The sequence below is a fragment of the Anas acuta genome, chromosome 1, assembly GCF_963932015.1.
Source record: "Anas acuta chromosome 1, bAnaAcu1.1, whole genome shotgun sequence".
Taxonomy (NCBI): Eukaryota; Metazoa; Chordata; class Aves; order Anseriformes; family Anatidae; genus Anas; species Anas acuta.
The window spans coordinates 100744308-100765016 of NC_088979.1; positions in this window are offsets into that span (position 1 = coordinate 100744308).

The window sequence follows — 20709 nt, forward strand, 5'->3', positions numbered from 1 at the left end:
CCACCATACAGACAGACAAGTATATAATAAAATGGATAAACAATTGGCTGATGGGTTGGGCTGAAAGGATTATAGTAAACGGGGTTACATCAGGCTGGCAGCCAGTGGGGGGTTTCACAGGGCTCCATTTTAGGGCCAGTTCTTTTCAATGTTTGTATAAATGATCTGGATGTGGGACTCAAATACATATTAAGTTTGTAGATAACACTAAGTTATGAGGTAGAGCTCTTGACTCCTCCAACCGGTGGAGAGGCCTTGCAGAGAGACCTGGACAAACTAGAGGGCTGGGCAATCACTAATCATATGAAGTTGAAAAGAGCAAATGACAGATTTTTCATCTAGGATGGAACAACCCTGGATATATGTACAGGTTGGGGGATGAGAGGCTGAAGAGCAGTCCCATGGAAAGGGATGTGGGGATTCTGGTTTACAGCAAGTTGCATATAAAACAATGGTGTGCCCTGGTAGCCAAAAGGGACAACCATATCCTGGGACGCATAGCTAGCCAGTTGGGAGAAGTGATTGTCCCATTGCTCTGTGCTGGTGTATCCTTAACTTGAGTACTCTGTGTAGTTTTGGGCACCACAATCTATCAAGGATATAAAACTATTAGAGAGTACAAAAAAGAGGGCAACAAAGATGGTGAAGTGTCTAGAAGGCAACATGAAGTGTGTCTGAGCTCACTGAGTTTGTTGAGCTTAGAGAAGACTGAAAGAGGATCTCATAGCAGCCTAGAGCTTCCTCATGAGGTTGAGCAGAGGAGGCACTCTGGAGCCTTCTCTTCTCTTTGGTGGCCATCAATAGGACCTGAGGGAATGGAATGAAGCTATGGGAGGTTCAGGTTGAATATTAGGAAAAGGCTTCACCAAGAAGGTGGTCAGACACTTAGGGGAAGTGGTCACAACACTAGGCTCTCTGGAGTTCAAGAAGCATTTGGACAATGAACTCAGGCATATAGTCTAGATTCTAGGCAGAGCCAGGAGCTGGACTCAGTGATCCCTGTGTGTCCCTTCCAACTTGGTATTTTCTATGATTCTATGACCTGAAAACCTGCAACCTTATAAGGTCCTTGGCCTTGTGATGTTGCTGATTCGGAGCAATACAGTTTCTAGGAAAGCTCAGGAAACTATTTTGTAATGCTAAGATGATGAAAGTGGAGATAACATTAGTAACAAAACTCAAGATTTAGTGGGTTTTGTTTGGTTGGTTCCCTGTAGGAAGCCTCAGGCATTTTCTGGATGGGAATTGTATCCAATATTCTATCATAGTGGTATCATTATGCCTCATGTACTTAAAATATTACTTTCTTTCTCAGCCATTGAAAATATGGGTTGATCATCTTTCACACTTCTGATGAGACTTTGATTTATTGTTCCTATTTGGCAGTATTGTACTTTTTTTTTTTTTTTTTAATCAATCACTTCTGTTCTTTCTCATTGTTTGTCACATTCACTAGACTAAAATTAAGTTATTGATTAGATCTGTGAGGCAAGGAAATATTTGCAGTGTATTGATATAGCACCTGTACATTACTTGTTTATTATGATACTAAAAACCTTATGCAGTACTTTGGAAACTTTTGACAAATATCATAAATATCTTATGTTACCAATGCAATTAATTAAGGTCCAGTAAAACAACTGACAATTTAACAGAAGACAGAAATTAATCTTTCTTCTTCTATTCCCTCCATTAATCACAGAAATGTAGATGGCTGGAAAGTTGAGGGCCAAATTATTTTTTGAAAATGTCAATTTCCAGGTTGAAAACTGATGAAAGAAATATAGTGAATTTTGAAAATCTGAGTCAAAAAGAATTTAATAAATCTGCATCAGAAGTCATGATGACAGCAGAAAATATTTCATCCAGAGCATGTCATTTTGGAGGTTAGAGAATTTTTCTACTTTTTGAAAATACTATGATCACTTTATTAAGAAGAAAAAAAGCTGCTTCAAAGTATGGATAATAAAAAATTTATAGACTGAGAATGGAAACTGGCTATTTGGAGCCCAGAAAGCTTGTAAGAAAGACCTGTCCTTGCTGGCACAAGCAAAGATGGCCTAGACTCACAAAGCACTGAACAGATGCTTTACAGAGAACCATAAGGTATGAATTGGTGTCCTGGTTTCAGTTAGGACAGAGTTAATTTTCTTCCTAGTAGCTGGTAGAATGCTATGTTTTGGCTTAGGATGAGAAGAGTGCTGATAACACCCCGATGTTTTAATTGTTTCAGAGCAGTGCTTACGCCAAGCCAAGATCGTTTCAGTTTCTCACTCTGCCCTGCCAAAAGGCAGGCTGGGGGTGCAGCAAGATCTGGGAGGGGACAGACCCAGAGCAGCTGACTCAAACTAGCCAAAGGGGTATTCCATACCATCTGACATCATGCTAAACAATATATAGGGGTGGCTAGCCAGAGGGAGGAGGGCCGGACTGTTCGGGTTAGGTTGGGCATCGGTCAGCGGGTGGTGAGCAATTGCATTGTGCATCACTTGTTTTGTACAGATTATAATTAGTAGTACTATTATCATCATTATTATTATTATTGTTATTATTATTTTCCTATCTTAATAAACTGTCTTTATCTCAACTCACAGGCTTCACTTTCCCATTTCTCTTCCCCATCTCAGAGAGGGAGGGGGGAGGGTGAGTGAATGGCTGTATGGTGTTTAGCTGCTGGGCAGGTTAAACCACAACAATTGGTCACGTACTGATGACCTCTGATAACTCCTAACTCATCTTGGAATGTCAGGTGTGAAGAGAGAAGCAATTCTCAGACATCACTGACAAAGTGGTATAGGAAAGTCCAGTAATTAGTACGTATAGGTTTGACACAGTTCTTCGATAGTTTTTCATAATGGCTATGAAATAAAAACCTCTCTGGCATTTGCTGTAGTAACTGTTGATCTAATTTATTTATTTATGTATTTATTTATTTATTTACTTATGTTGTGTTATGTTCAGTAGCTCTTTTACATTTATAATGAATAATTTCTTTAAGACACACTGGGGTGAGATGTGGTATTTTAAGTCATAGAAGACAGAAGATAAATAGGGAGTTATTGTTCAGTTTTCATAACATCCCCAAAGACCTGAGGACATAAGGAGTTTAAAAATAGAAAAGTCCTTATCTGAATGCACAGTTAAAATGCATTTTGAAAGCATAGTAAAAACGTTTCAGACAACTTTTTGGATAATAAGGATACATGGTTTCAAAATGTGTTTAGACAAAGAAACACAGACTAATTGCAATGATCTAGAGAGTTCTTAATCTGATGGCAGCTGAAAATCAGAACCATAACATGCATTTGCTCAGTTTTTATTCCGTTTTTCCAAATCTCCAAGTCTCTCTACAGTGTTAAAAAAAAGCACCTGTTATTTTGTATGTCAGTAAGGTCTAGATTTCTGGAGAGCAAGCTGATCATAGTTCCCTCTTCCACTCCAGACTTCAGCTAGTTTACCTGAAGTAGATTCAGAACAGTATGATGGTGAGTGATAGAAAATTTCTTCACACTTTATCTAGAGCATATCCCAATCTGTTAGAGGCTTTCTACTGATCTTGATGGATTGCAACATTTTGAATACGGTGAAAAATAAATTATTAGAAACAGTAGCTCACATATTCAAAGCCATTTCATTCCTCCTATTCCCTTCTTCAGAACACTGAAATTTTAGAAAAATTTTGGTGGAGAATTTCAGAAATTACTCAATATTGTAATACATATGTTAATGCAACTTTACAGAAAATAAAGCACTGTGAAAAAAAATGTTAGCTGCAGTATCAACGTATTTGATGAAGTAAATTCCACACCTTATCTCAGCAGAGATCATTGGAAGGACAATCTAATAGGCATGAAGTGCATTCATGTCATCATTTTCCTAATCACCTTCATCCTCCCCTGCCTAATTACTGAGTAGAAGTGCATTTGTGTCCTCTATTTATCAAGTTTTTAAATTCTTTGCTCTTTAGTTCTATGACATGGCATAAACGTCACTGGGTAACAAGCTACATCCTCTCCCCAAACACTCATTGGTGCAAAGCTCAAGATGGGCCAAATTCCACTCATCTCTTTGTTACAAATGCCATGGTTTTGAATGTTTGTATCTTATTATTTCAATAAAAATAAAACAGCAGCAAACTGTATGAGCTTCTGCTAAAGCACTTTTCTTTGACATTAGCTTTTTTATATTATTGCCAAAATCTCAGTTTTCATGAACTGCCTTCTCTGTTTATTCAAACATATCCTAACATGGATACCATTAAAAAAATTCTTAGTCTACATTAAGTGATATGTGGGTTAAAAAGAAAGCACACACAAAACAAAACATTATAGAAAAAAAAAATATATAAATTGATTTTACTTCAAACTCATCGTATGCATTCATACATTCTTAGAAATGTTAACTATATCCCTAAATAGCAAGATTTTATGTGAAGTGAAAAAATAAACAAACAAACAACAACAACAACAAACTATTATTAATAACAATTTAACTTCTTTAATAAGGGAAATATCTAGTTTGGTAATATCTATAAATGTGTATATGCAGGCCTGGCATGAACAATCCTAAGAAGAATAATTGATTTTTCTTAGTAACCTAAAATGACTCACTTTAAACATATGTACTTCATGCTGACATTTATATTATAGATTGTTTTTTTTTTGCTTCACAAACTTCACAAACTTCATATTTTAGGAGTATGAAACTTTCAGAAACTTTTTACTTAATAGTTGATGGGAATTTCTATGACTAATTATGCATTTTTCACAATTCCTCTCATTATTCCCACCTTTTCTTTCATGATGAAAAACAAACAAACACTGACACACTAAAAAATTAACTTAATGGAAACCTATACCTAGGAGTAAATGTCAAAATTTTCTTTCACTGTATTTGAATGAAGTACTAAACACTAACTGTTTTCTGGACTTTCCAAAAGTATTAGCTTAAATTAAACTCACTGAGCTGTCATCATCTTCTATATTTAAAAAATTAGATGGAATGTTCTGGATACACATGCCAATAAAATTAATTATTCTGGCAGCTGGTAACTAGTACTTTAACTTCAGCTGCTTTAATTTGTAAATACATTATTTTTAATAATAGTTTTGACTAGAGAAAAATATTGTTTATTTTTCCTTGAAAACTCTGGGTTTGCAATATTTGATTTATATTTACAAAGACAATGGATTAAATATTTCATTAGATGTTTGATTAATATAGCTTCACACTAAAAGAAAATCTGCTGATTGACATGAACATCTACTCACATTTAAACCACTGTATTTGTTCATACATGTAAAACTGACCTTGTGTGATCTCCATGATTTAGATTCTAATGAGACACAGACAGCAAAACATAGTTAAATCATGTCTCTTTCAAAGGTTTCGTATTGTTTCATACTGAAACAATATGTGAATGTAATGTAAATTCACATTAATTCACATTCACAGTAATGTGAATGTAAGTTCACATTTTCTCAATGAAAAGATCTTCTGGTATCCATATTTTGATGTTGGAGAAACATATGACTTCATTCTCCCACTTCCTGCTACCTGATACCATGTGTGTATTATAATTCCAATTAACATTTTTTCTGCAGTCAGCAGTTTCATCATCCATAGTCAACAGTTCTCATCTGTAAATGCTCTTTGTCTATATTATTTCGGTTGACAATTCTATTACAGTGCAACTTAAATGTCCCAGTTCCCACTGAATGAAAAAGGCTTCCTTTGCAATTCCACATCATAGATACCCTTATAAAAGAATGACAGAAAACAAATAAACAAACAAAACCAGAATATGATGTAGATAGCAATCTCATACTCAGACTGTGACTCATCTGCTGCTAAAAGATGAGTTTTCTTTTACTAAAACAAAACAGGTAAAATCAAAATGAAACAACCAAAACCAAACCAAAACAAACAAACAAACAAACAAACAAAAAACCTTCTGATGCAAAGAGAAATGGAAAAGCTAAACATATAGTCAAATAAATGGTGAAGATTCATCTTATAAATAGGAAACATCAAGTTTTTAGATTTTCTTTTTTGATTTGCTCTGGTTTGCTGGCTTATGAGTTTTTGAGATGCACTTGCATCAGATTTTCAAGCTTTTCCCTGTGGGGAAAAAAAAAAAAAATGTTTCAGAAAATATAGGGTCCCCTTTTCCAGAGTCCAATGTTCAGAATGCTCAGAATAGGCCTCAGTTAATTTTGAGAAATTGTAGGTGATAAGAACCATATAAAGTGTATATGTATCTTTCAGAAGACAATGGGTAAAAACAGGGATGCACGTAATTTAACATGTCTCACCAGAAAAACTGTGTAATAAAAACTCAAATGAGCATTTGGGAGATAATAAGGACTAGTCAAGATGGACTTGTCATGATCAAACTGTGTCAAAACAGCCCTAATTTTCTTCCACAGAAGAATTACAACATTGCTGGTAAACATCTCCCAAATCTTTATAAGTAATAAACATAGTCTGACTTGCCTTTATTATGTTTTCTATAGTTTCTTGCATCACATTCTTATGAGAGATACTGGAGATTACCCATTGGTAGGCAGCCAAAAGCCTAATGAGGTTACTGTAAACAGGAAAGGGCTATCAATAAATCACCAGCAAAACATGTAGTTCCAAATGGATCAGTCCTGGCTCTAGCGTTGTATAGTGTTCTCCTTAATAAACTGGGGAACATAAAGTATAATTTGGTGAAGAACATGAGTTTGATTTGGAATAATACAAACTAGGGAGATGCAAGTATCTTGGAGTAAGGAACTGAAATTCAAAGTTACATTTATAAGCTGGAAAAAATACTGGAGAAAACAGTATGGAATTCTGTTCGGACATAGGAAGTAGTAAATCCCATCTTTACCAAGGGGGGTTCTCAAGTATCAAGGAGGGTTACGCTTCTTAAGAAAATGTTCTAGGCTTCTTGGGAATCACACCAGTATCATTGTATTGGCTGAAACCGTCCTGTTTCTGAGCAAATAATGGAATATGATATGGAAGGAATATAGTACTATTCTCCTCAGCACTGAGCTAGCTTGAATGACAAAGAAGTTTCACACTTGTCAAAGTCCACAGATAAACAAGATTATTCTGAGGTATACAGAAAGACTAAAGCTTACATGTTTTTAGGTCATTTATCTAGAAGAAGAGATAACTGAAGTGGAGAGGACAACTTGGGAGGTTTTGGAGTTACGTCATTGTAACTGTATAAAGAGCAGACTGTATGAATATCTGAACGACAAAGGACATCGAGAATTAATTCAGCTTTGTGTCAGGGTAATACAGTAGATTATTTATTTTTTCTCCCCAGTTATTCTGTGATTATATCTCACGTTGATCTTGAAGAGTTTGTCTTCTTTCCAAAGAGACAAAAACAACTATTGAAAAATGCATCATTTATAGATCACAAATTTCTTTGTGGAAGCCTTTCTACTTCCAGGAAATCCAAATCATATTAAAATTGCAAGGCAAAAACAATCTGGGCCATTATCAGAAAAAAATTTTATCTTTAAAATAAAGGCAAGAAAAGAAAGGCTGTGGCCATCCACCGTTTGGTTCCTTAGGAATTTTAGTTTCCTAAATTTTCTTAAAGAAACCATAGGCAAGACACATGCTTTTAGTATATATATATGATATATATATATTACATATATATATAACACATATATATTATATTTATATAGCATTGATGTCATATATAAAAATATATGGATACATATCTTATGGGGGAATGTGAAGCTCAAGGGCAGCCTTGGCTGCAATGACCATGAAATGGTGCAGTTTAGGATCTTAAGGACATTCAGGAAGGATCACAGCAAGCTCACTACCCTGGACTTCAGGAGAGCAGACTTTGCCCTTTTCAGGGATCTGCTTGGTAGCATACCATGGTACAAAGCCTTGGAAGGAAGAGGGGCCCAAGAAAACTGGTTAATATTCAAGGATCACCTCCTCCAAGTTCAAGAGTGATGCATCCCAGCAAAGAGGAAGTCAGGCAAAAAAGCCAAGATTCTTGCATGATTGAACAAGGAGATCCTGGCCAAAATTAAGCAGGAAAAGGAAGCCAATAGAGAGTGGAACCAAGGTCAAATAGCCTGGGAAGAATAGAGTGAAACCATATGATCAGACAGAGATCAGGTTAGGAAAGCTAAAGCCCTATTAGAATTTGGCCAGGTACATAAAGGGCAACAAGAAAGACTTTTATAGGTACATCAGTGATAAAAGAAAGACTAGGGAAACTGTGGGGTCTCTCCAGAAGGAAATGAGAGACTGGGTTACTTAGGATATGGAGAAGACTGAAGTATTCAATGACTTTTTGGCTTCAGTCTTCACTGGCAAGAGCTCTAGCCAAATAGTCCAAGCCCCAGAAGGCAAAGGCAGGGACAGAGAAGATGAAGAACCACCCACTGTAGAAGATGATATTCAAGACCAGCTAAGGCACCTAAAGGTGCAGATGTCCATCGGGCTGATGAGATGCATCCACAGGTCCTTGGGGAACTGGCAAATGTAGTTGTTAAATCACTGTCACCTTTGCGAAGTTGTGTTAGTCCAGTGAAGTTCTGGAAGAGGGAAGAGGGGAAATATTACCCCTATTTTTAAAAAGGAAAAAAAAAAAAAAAAAAAAAAGGAAGACTCAGGGAACTACAGGCTGGTCAGTCTCACCTCTGTTTCTGTCAAGGTCATGGGGCAGATCCTCCTAGAAATTGTGCTAAGGTACATGGAAAATAAAGAGGCAATTGCTGACAGTCAACATGACTTCACTGAACAGACTGTGCCTGACATATCTGGTAGCCTTCTACAGTGGTGTTACTGCATTGGTGGACAGGGGAAGAACAGCTGACATCATTTACCTGGACTTGTGTAAAGCATTTGACACTGTCCTACACAATATTCTTGTCTCTGGATTGGAGAGACAAGGATGGGTAGACTACTCGGTGGATGAGGAATTGACTGGATGGTCCCACTCAAAGTGTTGTGGTCAATGGCTCAATGTAAATGTGGAAATCAGCAACAAATGGTGTCAGTATTGAGACCAGTGTTGTTTAACATCTTTATTGGCAACATGGACAGTGAGATTGAATGCGCTGTTAGAAAATTTGCCAATGACACCTAGCTGTGTGATGCGATCAACACGCTGGAGGTCAGGGATACCATCCAGAGGGACCTGGACTGGCTTGATAGGTGAGCGTGTGCAAACCTCATGAAGTTCAGCAAGGCCAAGTGCAAGGTCCTGCATCTGGTTTGGGGCAATCCCAAGAACAGGCTGGTCAGAGAACAGATGGAGACCAGCCCTTATGAGAAGGCCTTGGGTGTGTTGGTTGACAAGAATCTTTGTCAGGAAGTGTAGAGAGGGCCAGTGTAATGGTTTTAAAGTAAAAGAGAATAGATTTAGATTAGATATTAGGAAGAAATTCATTATTAAGAGGGTGGTGAGGCACAGGAACAGGTTGCCCAGAGAAGCTGTGGATGCACCATCCATATGGTATGATTCAAGTCCTGGCTGGATGGGGCTTTGAACAACCTGGTCTAGTGGAAGATGTCCCTGCCCATGTGAGAGGGAGATTGGATTTAGATGATCTGTAAGGTGCCTTCCAATACAAACCACTCTATGTTTCGTTTCTATTCTATGATTCTATGAATAAATGGTCTGTACCTGCATACACTTTCTGAAATATGCATTAGTTTCCAGTAACTTGATCCTTTTGCCTGTGGCCCTGTTTCTATTATCAGAAAAAATTTAACATAGTCAGCTATTGTTGAATTATGAGAGAAGTCACTTTACCTTTCCTTTACCCAAAACAATAAAATAGAGATGATGAAAGGGATTTAGCTCATAGGAGCTAGGCTTTCACTTAGAGAGGAATAACCATATCTATGATACAATTCATCTGTTTCAGATATCCACTTTAGAATGAAGAGAATCATGTGACTATAGCTATTTCTCCTGGCTTGTAAAGGCCCTCAAGGCAATCAGAGGCAACTCTGTAGCTGACATTTGCAATATTTGCATTTGTTCAGGTAAATCCCATGTTCAAGTCTGTTAGATATTCTATGGAAGAGCTACTTGAACCAACAGTCATTGACTGTTTCCAAGCACTTGTTTGAATAATCCTCATGGCATTATTCTGAGTATGTGATGGCACAGAAATTTCTGTAGTCATTTCATCATAGAATTTAATGAAGCTTAAGAATAATCCAGGGGGAAATAAATGATTACTTCTTCAGCTGAATCAGGTTCACTGTTTTTTTATTGTTGTTGTTTGGTTGGCTGGTTGTTTTTTGTTTGTTTTAGTTTAGTTTTGTTTTGTTCCTGTTTGTTTGTTTGTTTCTATGCAGTCCTGTATAATAAAACCTTGGTATAGTACAGAGAACCACAACAATGGAAGAAGCAGACAGTGTGGGTCTTCTTCCCCTCCCCTCCCCTCCCCTCCCCTCCCCTCCCCTCCCCTCCCCTCCCCTCCCCTCCCCTCCCCTCCCCTCCCCTCCCCTCCCCTCCCCTCCCCTCCCCTCCCCTCCCCTCCCCCTATGTTACAATAGCAACACTTATTCTAATAATGCAATTTGGATGATAATTCCAGGGAGTAATTTTTATACCCTGACTGGGAGCCTAGTGGCCTACACTACTGCCTCATTATGGGCTAGACTGTGACACTGGTGGGCAATAAAACAGATATTTCACTTCCTTCTTTCTTCCTACTCTTTTGTAAAGTAAACAGCAGGAAGGAAATTAACGAAGTTCACAACCCTCCACCTAACTCTCAAACCAGACATCTTCCTGCCAGCTCCAGTGACACCAATTATTATAGGCATAATCCCCTTCTGGTGCTAATTTAGAGAAAAATGTGACTTTGAATAATGTTGAAATAAAGAGTCAATTGATTTACCCCCTATCAGAACTTTAGTAATTAGAACAGTGTGCACAATATAATTATTCATGTTGTTTCTAATTTAATTTTAAATAATTTTAAATTGATAATGAACTGTTAATGCTCTTGGAATATAGGCTATAAAAACAGGCAGGGAAACCAAGATGGTTATCCAACTCTTGTCTTTTAGATCCTGTTATAACTCAGAAAAAAAAAAAATAATAATTATTTACTTGATAATTTAGCAACGATTTTCTGCATTTCAAACGGCTGGGATTTTTATCTGTGCAATATCAAACTGAACAAATATTCTACCCAAAGAATAGTTTTTGTTTGTTACTTTTGAAGGACAGAGAGAATGTAAACTGCAATAGTAAAAAGTATAGAGCAAGTCATGTTTCCACATCTCAGCCTCACTACCTCACTATACCAACTGAAATATGTAGCATTTATTTTAATTTAGTGGTGCAGTGTATTGAATCTGTTATCACTATTGGCAGTGGCAGTAGCATTTGTCAACTTAACCTACAGAAGATACTATTCAGAGAAGAATTATTGTATTATTTTATGCTCATCTTCTCCCCTGTTTGTTCCCTCTCTCACACAGAAGTACTGGTAGAAAATGCCTTCTACTTTATAAATAAATAAATTATTTACACATAGGTGTTTTTTCTAGAAACAGTCATTTCTCTGTGTATTTATAAAGGTGTCAATATGCAAAGTATCTATACTTTGTACCACTATGCAACAGGAATCTTATATTTTTCCTCCTTTACCTGAAAAATAGAATTGTGGGTCTGAATCTTTTATTTGTTTATTTATTTATCCTTTGCCAAATTCTGTGGCTCCATTGGCTGAGAAAATATTGGGGCTACCTTTTTTCACAGTTACTTCACAGTTGTCAAGACTCTTAATCATACCAATATTATTAGCACTGTATGAGCCACCATGAGTTTATACTGACAAAAATACTCCTCAGATAAGTATCCCTATCTGGTGAATTGTGAAAAGTGATAATTTCCCAGGACAGCTGACTTATATCATAGAATCATAGAATCATAGCATCATAGAATATTCCGAGTTGGAAGGGACCCATAAGGATCATCAAGTTCAACTCCTGGCACCACACAGGTCTGCCCAAAAGTTTAGACCATGTGACTAAGTGCACAGTCCAATCACTTCTTAAATTCAGACAGGCTAGGTACAGTGACTGCTTCCCTGGGGAGCCTGTTCCAGTGTGTGACCACCCTCTTGGTGAAGAACCTCTTCCTGATGTCCAGCCTAAACTTCCCCTGCCTCAGCTTAACACCATTCCCGCAGGTCCTATCACTGGTGTTTACAGAGAATAGGTCACCTGTCTCTGCACTCCCCCTCGTGAGGAAGTTGTAGACACCCCCCTCAGCCTCCTCTTCTCCAGGCTGAACAGGCCCAGTTCCCTCAGCTACTCCTCATACATCTTCCCCTCTAGGCCCTTCACCATCTTCGTTGCCCTCCTCCAGACGCTCTCAACAGTTTAATGTCCTTCTTGTACTGTGGTGCCCAGAACTGCACACAGTACTCGAGGTGAGGCCAGAGCAGCACAGAGTAGAGCAGGACAATCACCTCCCTTGACCAACTAGAGATGCTGTGCTTGATGCACCCCAGGATATGGTTGGCCCTCCTGGCTGCCAGGGCACACTGCTGGCTCATATTCAACTTGCTGTCAACCACAACCCCTAGATTCCTCTCTGCAGGCTGCTCTCCAGCATCTCATCACCCAGTCTGTATGTAACGCCAGGGTTGCCCCATCCCAGGTTCAGGACCCGACACTTGCCTTTGTTAAACTTCATGTGGTTGGTGATCGCCCAGCCCTCCACTCTGTCTAGATCCTCTACAAGGCCTTTTTACCCTCATCAGAGGTTACAACTCCCCCAAGTTTGGTGTTGTCGGCAAATTTGCTCCAAACACCTTCTAGTTCTACATCCAAATCATTTATAAAGGCATTGAAGAAGACTGGCCCTAAAATGGAGCCTTGAGGGACCCCACTAGTGACCATCCACCAGCCAGATGTGGCCCCATTAACCACAACCGTTTGAGCCCTGCCCATCAGCCAATTGCTTACCCATCATATGATGTTTTTGTTAAGTTGTATGCTGGACATTTTGTCCAGTAGGATCCTATGGGAAACCGTGTCAAAAACCTTGCTGAAGTCAAAAAGGAACACAGAGGTCTAAACAGGTGAAAGCCTCATATAAAAGCTAAGCTCAAGATCAGGTCTATATGTGAAAGTCTGCTCCAGGCTCTAACTATAGTTACTCTGAACCACAAGGGAACTTGTACCACATTAAAACTCTATTAGATATATAATTATATCACTAACACTATTACTTTTTGCCGATGAACTAATCTTTATTTCATTTAAAGGTATTTATTTCAATTTTTTAGTTAGTGATTTCATTTTTTTCCCCAACTATTTTAACCCTAAGCACATTTTAGCTATTATTGCAACCTATTCAAGTACATTTGTAAAACTAATAAACTTTATAAATATTAAATTTTATAAGCACTATAAAACACACGTGGATGTGAGCTCAACAGAGAACAATGCTAATATTAAAGTTACATATTTGATGTAATCATATACAAGCCTATGCTTTAAAAGCAACTTATATTTAGGTTTGACTCATCTACTACTATTATTAATTTGATGGTTATATTGACAAACAAATTTACAGAGAATTTCTATTACCTAGAGTATTTATTATATAAAACTATTGCCTACAACATGTATTCACAGGACACAGAGATTAACATTTGGAGATTTACTCAGAAGCAAGTATTTGCAAAAATGGGTCAGGAAGCATAAAGTCCACACTTAAATTAAAAATCACTTACAAAAAAAAAAAAAAATCCAGACTAGATTGTTTGCTCTGTGAGTCCCTAGCTGACAGAACCTAAAATAACTTCAGCTATTGCTGAGGATGACAGATGAGCTGAATCTGTGTTGAGAGAGACAGAAAATGAAGGCAGATAGGGATGGAGCAAGTAGGTTGCTGTTCTCTGGAACTTTCAAAAGATGCTGAAAACAGCAGCTTTCAAAACTGTTCACAGGCAGGCATTAAAAGCAATTGCCACATAACCCCCCAAAAATAAAAAATAAACCCTGCTAGCTTTGATATAAAAAAAGTTAACATGACACAGGGGCAGCTATACAGCCCAATATTATAACGCCATACAAGTCTTCTGTCAGGGCAACTAGATTTTTCTATTCAGTAAGATTTCTGATGAAATAATGCTCAATAGTGTTAAAGCCCCATGAAGGAACTGAATTTCTGCTTTTTTTTTTTTTTTTTTTTTGAGGTTTTGAGGATTTTGTTTGTTTGTGTTTGTTTGTTTTTTTCCCTATATTAATCTCACCAAGCAAAGGACTAATTTTCAAATACATCAGTTAAAATAGGGAGAGAGAGAAAGAAAGAATAAAACACATTGTCCTTTGTGTTACTTCTTATTATATTAACATGCATTATATATTAACATGCATTACCAATAACTGTCACAATGCCAGGCCAGGAATAAGAATTTTCCTCCCCTCTTGGAAAAGATGCATTTTCCACAGAAACAAAACAAAACAAACCCATCAAATTGAAAACTTCAGTGTTCTGAGCAAACATCCTACAGTGAAATATTTAAATTAAGATTTTTTTTTTTTTTTTGCCAGAATCAACCTGCATGTACACCTCTATCTAAAGAAAGATAGGCCTTCCAGTCTAAAGAGAAAATCAAATACATATTTGCTTGTGTGTATATATATATACACACATATATATATACATATATATATATACACACATATATATGTATATAACTACAGAAGATAAGTAATGGTCAGAAACAATATATGTCTGAAATATTACCAGAATCAATCTTATCTTACTATCAAAATTAATTGCTTTGTCAAACTATTTTTTCCTATATACCATTGTGAAAGATATTTAAAAGCCAATAATGATAAATAATTTAAAGTGCAATAGCAAACACGGAAACACCATATAAGTACTAAAAGCTAGTAATAATTCTGGGGTGGAGAAGTTGCTGTTTTACCTCAAAAGTAGGCTTTAATATTTTTTTTTTTTCAGTCAACATAACATCAACACTTTCCTTTGCCCTCATTTGTGTTCTTTCACACATTTATGAGCAATTCCAAGTGACATAGGTGGGATACAATGTCTGCCTTTTCATACTGCAGAAATTAACACCTTAAAGTCAAAATTTGCTGTAGTTTCCTTAGTTCAACAAATATTTTAAGAAATTAAGTAAGACAGTGTGGAACACTTTTTATGGTCTTGGATAACAAAGACAACACAGAACAAAAAAGAAACAGTTTAGAGAAGACCTATCTAGCCTAATTTGATATTAGGTAAGGAGACAAGATTAAAATCTTCAGTATTGCATCTCTAGTGCTCAACTGAATGTTGATCTGATGAGTAGTAGTCACACTACAGAGGGAATCAGGAAGTGGGATAACTTTGCAGGAAAGTGTAGAATTACCTGAAAACCCCAGATACTGTTTGTCTAGAGAATAAATTTACATGAGACATTCTGAAGAACAGTAAGTAAGGACATGCTTTAAAAAATAAAATATATCAAAACACACTGAGCTTTCATAAACGCAATCTTCAAAGCACTCTTTGTTAATTGATTTTGCTCATTGTTGGAGAACTAATTTGTCTTCCTGAAGTACACCACACTTACTCCTCATTTTCACTATTATAATAAATATTTATTTAATTTCCAAGACTCTTTTTTAAATTGTCTTCTTAAACAATTCTTAACACACTGTCAGGTTTTGATTGTGTTTCTTTAACAGGAGAGGAAAGTATTCTTTCACTACCTAATAATAATCAAAGAAAAATAATCTAAATACTAAAATATATAGTAAAGTAATGGAAAAGTAATTGATTCAATACCATATATGCTCATCCATTATAAAACCATTGTTAACCTGAAGGGACAAGTTCTCTTCTCTGTCAGCTTGCTGTACTGGGCTTTTCTGACCTTTTGCAAACATCATCTCTCCAGGTACTATGAAAGTCATTTTTTGTGTACCTATGATTGCATAGAGACACACACTTCCAAAACCAATTTGTACCACCTTAGGAATCTGATACATTTGGAGGTGCTGAGAGGGAACATGAAGCATTCTTTCATCCAAAGATGAGTATAATAATCTCATGGAGAAATTTAACTTGCATTGATTTTTTCTCTGTCATAAAAACTTATAAAAGTCATACATACTTTTCTTTGACATTGCCAGATTAAAAAATCTAAGGAAGAGTTCGTAGAACAAAGCCATTTTATTATTTTTTTTTTCCTTTTTAAAGCAGCAAATTAATTAGTTCAGGAGTGTGCAAGTGTTAACTATTTTAAAAGGCTACTCTCACTGATAAGGACCATTGTAGAGGCTCTCTGTCAAGTTTGAAAACTGAAATCTTTTTCGAGTCCACTCCTTGCAACAGGATAATGGTAACACTTCCCTGATAAAACTTAGACAAAAATAATAAACCACATGAAAACTTCCTAGTTTGAATTAGTTCAGGTGTGAGACATAAGACCACATCAGTTTGTTTTGAGGGGAGTGGAAAGGCATGAGTATATGCTTCCTACCTGTTCAGAGTGCTGTGCAGCACCACTCACATATGTGGGCATTGCAGCTCTCTCCAATTCAAAATGAGCTTTTCTCCTCAAGACGTAGACATCTGAATCAAATAACAGGGAGAAAAATGTATTTCTTAAATGCTTTCTTAAAATACAAATTTTTGTCTGGTAAAAACAGGTTAAAATAGATACATCTGGATGGTGGAGTACTTGGGAATTAATTTATTTTTTTGTTCCCTTTAATGTCTATGCCAATTGTCTTCTGCAGTTTAAAACATGCATTCATGCTGACAGAGTGATCTTGAACTTACTTTTTCAAGGCTGGGAAACTTGGCTCAAGTCTGTTAAGGTGTCTGCTATAAAACGGAGCAACATTCTCCCACATGGTCACTTCCAAAACAGTATCCTAGGAATTCCCACTGTACCTCAAATATTCTCTAGTTAAATTATGCTATGGAAAGTTTAGCACTGTATACTTGGTGGACTTGCTGAGACTCAGGACGTATGCCAATGAAAAGCGGTTTAAAGCCATTTTTCTTTTTAAAAACCTATAGTCTAAGGACTTACATCCAGTTCATGTAAGTTCATCCACATTCATTCCAAAGAATACAAGTTAAACTGGAACTGTACAAAAAAAGCAAAGGGCTTTATTCCATCAGTACTTTGATGTGTGTTTTACTTCTCTATATGAATCTATACTCATATAAGTTTCAAGAAACTGTCCCCCCCCCAAAAAAATAAAAAATAAAATAAAATAAAATGTGTACAGATATGGAATACCTGAAGTTCTTATTGGTGTTAAAGGAATTGTAAGTTTCAGCATGTTTAAAAAACATAAAAATCAGATAAGCATTTTTTTCTTGTCCCCAGTGTTCAAGACAACATGCATAAAGAAATAGTAAGAATGTATCCCTCTCATGTCTGAATCCCATGTAGTTTTATGCCATAAACCTGCAATATGTTCCACATTTTTACGATCCCAAAACAAACCTTTTTTTGTGCAAACATTAATACATTTTTTTTAAATTGTTAGGGAGTTGCAGGAAGTGTAAAGGATTTCATATCCAAGCAGTATGTCTTCATACCTTGGATTATTCATACAATATGCAATTTGATATTTCTAAGCCAACTCAAGAGGATTTAACAATAGAGCTGTAGCTGAATAATGAACTTTCTATGACACAATCATATAATGATTAATATTTTCAAGAGAGGACAATAATATAACACCATAGTTTGGACTGGTTTGGACTGAGATAGAGTTAATTTTCTTCATAATGGCTAGTATTTTTCTCATAGTGGCTGGTATGGTGCTGTGTTTTGGATTTAGAAAGAAAATACAGTTGATAACACACTGATGCTTTAGTTCTGGCTGAGCAATGCTTGCACAAAGTCAAGGACTTTTCAGCTTCTCATACTGTCCTCTGTCATGGTTTTGGCTAGGATAGAGTTAATTTTATTTGTAGAGGTTCACACAATGCTGTGTTTTGGATTTATGATTAAAATACTGGTAATAACACACTGATGCTTATAACTGTTGCAGAGCAGTGCTTACACAGAGCCTAAGATTTCTCGGTGTAGATTTAGAACTTAATGGTGTGGTTTAGTGGTGGATTTTAGCTCTAGGTTAAAGGTTGGACAATTCTATGATTCTTTGATTCTCATGCTGCCCTGTCAACGAAGAGGCTTGGGGTGCACCAGGAGCCGGGACGGGACACAGCCAGTACAGCTGGCCCATCTGGCCACAGGGATGTCCCATGCCATGTGGTGTCATTCAGCAATAACAGCTGGGGTAAAGAAGGAGGAAGGGGGGGACATTTGGTACCGAGCTGCCTGCTGGGGTTAAACCACAACAATTCAACATTGTGTATGCTGCTATGCACACCTAACCTAGTGTCCAGTGTGCTCAGTGTCTCATTCAAACAGATGTTTTGGTTTGCATTAAAACCATTTCTGTAAACTCAACAGAATACTTGACCAGATCCTTGGTCCACTAATCTTATACTAGAGCACTGAACACTATAAGAATAATGCAACATTTCTTTTTATGGATCCTTGTTTTCTTAGAAATAGAAAATAGAAATAGAAAATTTCTCTTTTATTTGACATTAAAATTGACATTTGACATTATTAAAATCAGACAATTATCAAAGTAAAAATGAAAATGACTGTACCTTGTCACAAATATTTATTGATTTATTTATTTATTTAGGGACTCAAGGGGCTCAGAGATTAAGAAAAAATTTAGTTCCAACATCATTGAGGATATATGAGAACATGGTGAAGTTTTGTAATGTATTATTTTTATTTATATTATTTAGATTTACAAAATGCTTTCAGACTCCTTCACCAAAGGTTGGAAAGAAATATATGCAGCCATGGCATAGGAGGTAAGGTCAATGAATGGATAAATGAACTGTGCTGTCTTCCTGGGGCACGTGTCAGAGATGTTAGGAAGGCTCTGCCACAACCCATTAAACCAGAGGACTACTATCCTCTTGTAGTCGTTCAGGTTGGATCCCGGGAAGCTGCTATTAGAAAAATGAAGAATATTAAAAAAGACTTTGCATCCCTGGGGAGGTTGTTGAGAGGATTGGGGGTGCAGGTAGTGTTCTCCTCTGTCCTCCCACTGGGTGACTGGGATGCAGATAGAAGGAGCAGAACAGGACAGGTAAATGACTGGCTGAGGGGGTGGTGGACCAGGGATTTGGGCATTTTGATCTTGGGCCGTCCTTTGAGAGGCCAGGTATGTGGGCTACAGACAGACACCAACTGAGCAAGTGGGGCGCAAGTGTGTTGGGGAGCAAGCTCTCTGGGCTGAATACCAGGGCTTTAAACTAGGTTTGATGGGGGAAGGGAGGGGAGCTAAAGGTGACAGAGAAAGGCTGGGGGAAGTCGTCACTGCTGTCACTGTTGAAGAGCTGGTCCTCATGGGGGACTTCACTTACTCAGACATCTGCTGAGTAAGTAACTCTGCCAGGCACGAGCAGTCCAAATGGTTCCTACAATATGTTGAGGACAATTTTCCGACGCAGGTGGTGGAGGAGCCGATGAGGCAGGGGGTGCTCCTGGACCTCGTTCTTACCAACTGGGATGGCCTTGTTAGGGATGTGAAGGTTGGGGGCAGCTTGGGATGCAGCGACCATGAGATGGTGGAGTTCCACATGGAACTAGGCAAAGGAAGTAAGGCTAAAAGCAGGCTAAAAAGCAGGCAAAGGAAGTAAGGCTAAAAGCTAAAAGCTACCCTGGACTTTCAAAGAGCCAACTTTGACCTCTTCTGGGACCTGCTTGGGAATATCTCATGGAATAGGTTGCTAGAAGGCAAGGGTGCTTGTGAGAGCTAGACTACATTTAAGCAGCACTTCTTCCATGCTCAGGATCGGTGCATCCCGAAGAATAGGAAATCGGGGAAGGGGGGTCAGGAAACCCACGTGGATGAGCAAGGAGTTCATCAATAAGATCAAAAGGAAGAGGAAGGTCTATGAAATGTGGAAAAAGGGCCTGTCCTCTTGGGAGGAGTATAGATGTGTTGTCAGGGCCTGCAGGGACGCGACAAGGAAAGCTAAAGCCCACCTAGAGATGAGGCTTGTGAAAGAGATAAAGGATAATAATAAGATTTTTTTCAAGTATGTAAACAGCAAGAGGAAGACTAGGGATAACATGGGTCCCTTGCTGAATGAGGGGGGTGTCCTGGTCACGGGAGACGCTGAGAAGGCAGAGATATTGAATGCTTTCTTTGCTTCAGTCTTTGCTTCAAGGACACTCCCCCGGGACTCCTCGCCCCTGGCAATAGGACAAAGGGTCTGGGAAATAGAGGGCTCCCCCCTGGTGGACGTGAGAGTGGTTTGGGGGCGTCTCAGTGGGCTCAATGCACACAAATCCATGGGTCCCGATGGGATGCATACACGTGTGCTAAGGGAGCTGGCAGATGTGATCGCAGAACTGCTCTCTATCATCTTTGAAAGGTCCTGGAGAATGGGTGAGGTGCCTGAAGATTGGAGGATAGCCAATGTCACTCCGGTCTTCAAGAAGGGCACGAAGGAGGATCCAGGAAACTACAGGCCAGTCAGTCTCACCTCTGTCCCTGGAAAGGTGTTGGAACAGCTTGTTCTGGATGCCATCTCCAAGCAATTGGAAGAGAAGAAGGTTATGAGGAGTAGTCAGCATGGATTCACCAAGGGGAAGTTGTGCTCGACCA